The sequence below is a fragment of the Sinocyclocheilus anshuiensis genome, unplaced genomic scaffold, assembly GCF_001515605.1.
Source record: "Sinocyclocheilus anshuiensis isolate Anshui unplaced genomic scaffold, SAMN03320099.WGS_v1.1 scaffold1205, whole genome shotgun sequence".
Classification (NCBI taxonomy): domain Eukaryota; kingdom Metazoa; phylum Chordata; class Actinopteri; order Cypriniformes; family Cyprinidae; genus Sinocyclocheilus; species Sinocyclocheilus anshuiensis.
The window spans coordinates 38,823-44,191 of NW_015552611.1; the positions used below are offsets into that span (position 1 = coordinate 38,823).

The 5,369-nt window shown below is 37.2% G+C and overlaps 1 protein-coding gene across 1 annotated transcript in view; it reads left to right on the forward strand.

Moving 5' to 3' along the window:
* The first annotated feature begins 1,067 nt into the window (after positions 1-1,067).
* LOC107665910 (ribonuclease inhibitor-like) overlaps positions 1,068-5,369 on the forward strand; it is a 60,770-nt gene continuing 56,468 nt past the window's right edge. Inside the window, exon 1 of the mRNA XM_016456974.1 lies at positions 1,068-1,126. The gene's annotated coding sequence lies outside the window, so the exon portion shown is untranslated. The remainder of the gene's footprint in view (positions 1,127-5,369) is intronic.

Sequence of the window (5,369 nt, forward strand, 5' to 3'; positions counted from 1 at the left end):
ATGCGGTGTAGACCTGCTATTCTTCTCGCTCGGACATGGAGTTATTAATCTGTCGCTTTCTGTTTATCGGATTATCGATTTATGCGTTAAATGGTCATGGGGTCCAGGAGTGTCTGTCGCTGGAACATTTCCAGATACAACGTTCTTTGTTCTGTTGTTTATTAGATTTTTATTTATGCTGAAGCCAGTCACGAGACAACACTGAAGTTCTGTTGCTTAAATTAGTCCAGATGCAGGGGTTAGTTATTGCTGTCTCAGTGCTTGCAGACCCAGGTGGTGGTTTTGTGAATCACACTCTTCCTGTGTTTCTTGCAAAGATAAGCCGAGCGGGACAGGAACTATTTGAGACAATTGGCGCCTGAGCTGACCACGGTTCAGTTTTACGACTCGCACTTGAGAGGTTGAGAGGAGACTCCTTAGCTTCTGCTTAAGGAATGTTCTGTTCTGTTCAAAGGAGATTCTACTAATAATAATGCAATAAATCTTAAAATGCACACTTTTGAAAATAGACTCTTATAACTTGATATGCTCAGTGTTTGCAGTAAAATAGTTTTTTGTGGAACAAAAAGGGAGGATAAAATGATTTTGGTTAATATTTTGTCAGTACAGCTTGCGTTGAAGCCAGCACTGTGCTTTAATGGTGTGCTGATGCAGTAAATGATGTTTAAAGCTGATCTTCACGTTTGTCCTCCAGGAGCTGCTAGAGATGAAGCAGAGGTTGTCATCAGAACTCCTGCAGCATCTGAAGAAGAAGGCCGTCAGTATCCTGACGTACTATCAGCCGGAGTGCGGTGAACTGATCGCCGCTGCTGAATGATGAATGATAGTTATTTTCTGGGAACCAAATAAAAAGCGTGTATCTTTCTTTACTGCGCGCCTCTGATCTGCGCGCGCTTCTCCAGTCCTCCACAGAAAGGCGCGTAATTCAAAAATTAACGGTCGTTTGGTTTTACTGACTAACATTCGTTTATTGCTCTCTTTATTGAGTAATTACTTATTATTAATACATATCCGAGAGTAAATATTGTGATTTCGGATAGATTTGACTCGTCTAATTGAAGAGAACATGATGTTAACCAGAAGTGTTTGTTTCCTGACTAAAGGAGAAGCAAGTCCTCATTCAGTGGTAAGACATTAATCTAATGTTATTCTAGTTAAAGTCAAACACACGAACGCCCCGAGATCAAGAGCTTTCTCCAGGATGCAGGTACTTTGAAAACACACTATATTAAATAACTACTCATATGAAAGATGGCCTTCCGCCAACTTTTTTATTTTTGACAAGTTAAAAATTATATTTTTATTTAAAACAATAAGACCATAGAGCCTCCTTATTAAGTGATTTTTTTAAAGGTCCTTTATTAAAATTAATGTCATCATTAAATCTGTTGAGCAGAAGAGATCAGAGCCAGAGCTGTGTGTCATATTTATATTGTGTTTTTGTTTTATATTAGGTATTCATGTTATTATGGTATTCATATTAGTTATTATGGCAGACAGTCTATGAAAGAACTTTAGTTTATGGTTTCTGTATCAACATAGTAAAAATGAAAAGATCACAATTTTAAAGGGGTCATATGATGCTGCTAAAAATAACATTATTTTGAAATGACCCCTTTAATCAAATTTAATATAAATACAGTAATTCAAAGTATTATTTGTTATAGTTCAGTTCATCAGAAGAGATCAGAACCAGAGCCCAGAAATATTATGGTGTTTTATCATGTGATTATTTCAGTTTTTCATCTGATATTGTAACATTTGCTCACACATAGAAACACGTCTATGAAAGTACTTAGTGTACCTTTAATCTCTCTCTGTTATAGTTCAGTTCACCAGAAGAAATCAGAACCAGAGCACAGCTGTGTGTCTATGAAGAGTGACGCTTCTTTGGATCCTCCAGTTAATTTTAAGAGAGATGACACACGGTTCAACCTCAAGTATTATATTTTTGTAAAAGATTTGATTATAGTAGAATATTATAAATTAAACTGTCGTAATTACACAGCACTATAATAAATAAATATGAGCAGAAGTCTGGCTAGGAAATGCAGTAAATCTAATGACAACGAGCAGATATAGAGAACAGAGTAGAATTATTTAATTATTTACATTTATTTAAATGGTGTTTATTTTTTACAGTTGTGACCTTGAGCAAGTGCATTTTTAATAAAGTCACAACTGTTATTAAGGTCATGAGAAAAATGTCACCAATGTCAGAGTGTTTGATTCTTGATTCAAGGTCAATCCTGCCACCCAGATCAGAAACAAAACCCGTCTGTGAGAAATAGGACCAGTCTATGAATCAACCACAAGACAGCACGTATTCTGGTGTGAGGTAAACTGTGGGATTTAATGCAGTGCATCATCACACATTACTCAAATACATCATTAATAACTGACACATTTCATAAACCCTATGATATGTTCAGTGTCTCATTACACAGAAAACAAAAATTATTTTTTGTTCCGTACATTTACCTCTGTAACTCATGTAATAATGTAGTATTTTAATTTTCCAGGCATGAAGTCCTCAACACGTTTAGATCAAATCTGATGAAGAAGTTTGAGCGTCTGTATGAGGGAACAGCGACGCAGCACAACAGAAATGTGTTTGACCAAATCACGAAACAGAGTTTGTGGTCTAAAGTGAAGGACTGGTTTCAACTCAATTCATCAAAACAGGTTTCATTATCTGAGCTGCATCAGAGAGCTGTGGATGAGGCTCTACAGAGTAAAAATGGACATCTGGATCTTTTCCTGCGGTTCCTTCTGGGTCTGTCAGTGGAGTCTCATCAGATTCTCTTACAAGGACTAATGAAACAGAAAAGAAGCAGCTCTGACAGCAAGAGTTTTGTCTTGATAAGTTTGTTGAAGAACAGAATAATCCGGAAAAAATATGAAAGTTCTTCAGAAGTTGCTGCCTGTGATTAAAGAGTCCAGATCAGTTCAGTAAGTATCACTGAGAACAATCACTTTACTGTTAAAACATTAAGAAAATCAAAGTTAAAAGCTCATAAATCTTCAGTGCTGTAGCTATTATTTTAGTGGTCAGCATTTTGATGTGTTTTCAATACAGAGACGCTGTAAAAGATTTCTTCAGGCATTCAAACAAAGGCAGAGAAGTTGCATATAAATAATTCAGGTTTTCCAGTTAAAAATGTCAAAATTAACATAGAGAAGAAATTTAAATATTTCTCATCTGGCATAAAAGAGCAAGCAGAAATCAAGAGCAACCAAACAAGTGGAGAAGCAGCTCATATATACAGCAGCTCAAATCTCCTCAAATCTGATGAATCAGTTAATTGAGCAAAACAGCAGCATACTTGAACACACACTTTTGAAGACAACAATTGATATCTACAAGGTAGTGTAACGGGGTGAAGAATCACACGACAAGTAATCTCAATCAATACCCCGGAGGGTGGATTTATTGGGGTGATGGGTGCTAGTGAGAAAGGTCCAGGTAGGTGCTCCGGTGCCGTGAGTGCTCTCTTCCGTCTTCCCAGTGCAGAGGGTCCGTGCAGTGCTCCTGTGGGGCTGGTCGGTCACACGCTGCTGTCTGTGGGAAAAATGAGAGGGCGAGTTAGTGCTCAGTCTCATGGAGGAATCTCCTAGATGGCAGGGCTTGCGTGGCTTATGTAGCCGCCGCCTGATGAGGTGCAGCTGTGACCGATCAGCCTGTGATGATGATGGCCAGGTGCTCCTCGCTTGTTTCCAGGGCGACGCTGATGAAGCTTCGGGACGCTCGTCACAGTAGTTATTAACTATATTTTTTGGTTATTTATATTTTGAGTTTTTTAATTTTACAGAAGGGCATCTGGAATGAGAAGAGCGAGACTCAGACTTACATTAAAACACACGAACTATCTGTCAGTTCACAGTCCAGCATGAGGATTAGTTTTAATCATGTTCAACCAGTTAAAGTTAAAGTTAAATGTATTAATACAATAATTACATTTTTACACAATTACAATACAATTACAATTTCCTCAATTAATAGATAAATGGTCATTTAATCCAGTCTTAACATTTTTTATTTGTGTTTTTATTTTTTATTTGCCCGTGCAACTTGGATAAATTGACATTTAGAAATGCATGTGCATTTTTTTTCTCATGGTATGAATTAATTAAATTATAATGGAATTGCAAGTTTTTTGATTGCTTTTTTTGATAGCTGTTTGATAGTGTTTCACATGAATGATTTTCATCTCTCTACAGGTTGAGAGATTGTGGCGTCACAGATGAAGGTTGTGCTGCTCTGGCTTCAGCTCTGAGATCAAACCCCTCATACCTGAGAGAACTGGATCTGTCGTGGAATAAACTAGGAGATTCTGGTATGAACCTGCTCTCTGCTGGACTGGATGATCCTTGCTGTAAACTGAAGAAACTGGTAAAATCATATATGACTCACAATGTCATTTAAGACAGATTTTGCATAAAATACAGATACAGTGCATATAATAAATATAATGTATCCTGCTTGAATGAAACTTTGGATGTTTTATGATCATGTTTTGTGATATGTGACATTTTAGATCTCAGTCCAATGATCCATCAAACATACAGGTGCATCTCAATAAATTAGAATGTCGTGGAAAAGTTCATTTATTTCAGTAATTCAACTCAAATTGTGAAACTCGTGTATTAAATAAATGCAATGCACACAGACTGAAGTAGTTTAAGTATTTGGTTCTTTTAATTGTGATGATTTTGGCTCACATTTAACAAAAACCCACCAATTCACTATCTCAACAAATTAGAATACTTCATAAGACCAATAAAAAAAACATTTTTAGTGAATTGTTGGCCTTCTGGAAAGTATGTTCATTTACTGTACATGTACTCAATACTTGGTAGGGGCTCCTTTTGCTTTAATTACTGCCTCAATTCGGCGTGGCATGGAGGTGATCAGTTTGTGGCACTGCTGAGGTGGTATGGAAGCCCAGGTTTCTTTGACAGTGGCCTTCAGCTCATCTGCATTTTTTGGTCTCTTGTTTCTCATTTTCCTCTTGACAATAATATATTTCCAGTCAAGCACACCAACACCATGGTCATTTAACCAACTTTTGGTGCTTTTGGCAGTGTGGGCAGGTGCCAAATCCTGCTGGAAAATGAAATATCAGCATCTGGTGTGACAGATGAAGGTTGTGCTGCTCTGGCTTCAGCTCTGAGATCAAACCCCTCACACCTGAGAGAACTGAATCTGTCTAGGAATAAACTAGGAGATTCAGTGAAGCTGCTTTCTGGTGTACTACAGGATCCTCACTGTAAACTGGAGAAACTGTGGTAAGATCATATATGACTCACACTGTAAAGTATACTGTATGTGACGTGCAAAAAAAAAAAAAAAAAAAAAAAACCAAAAA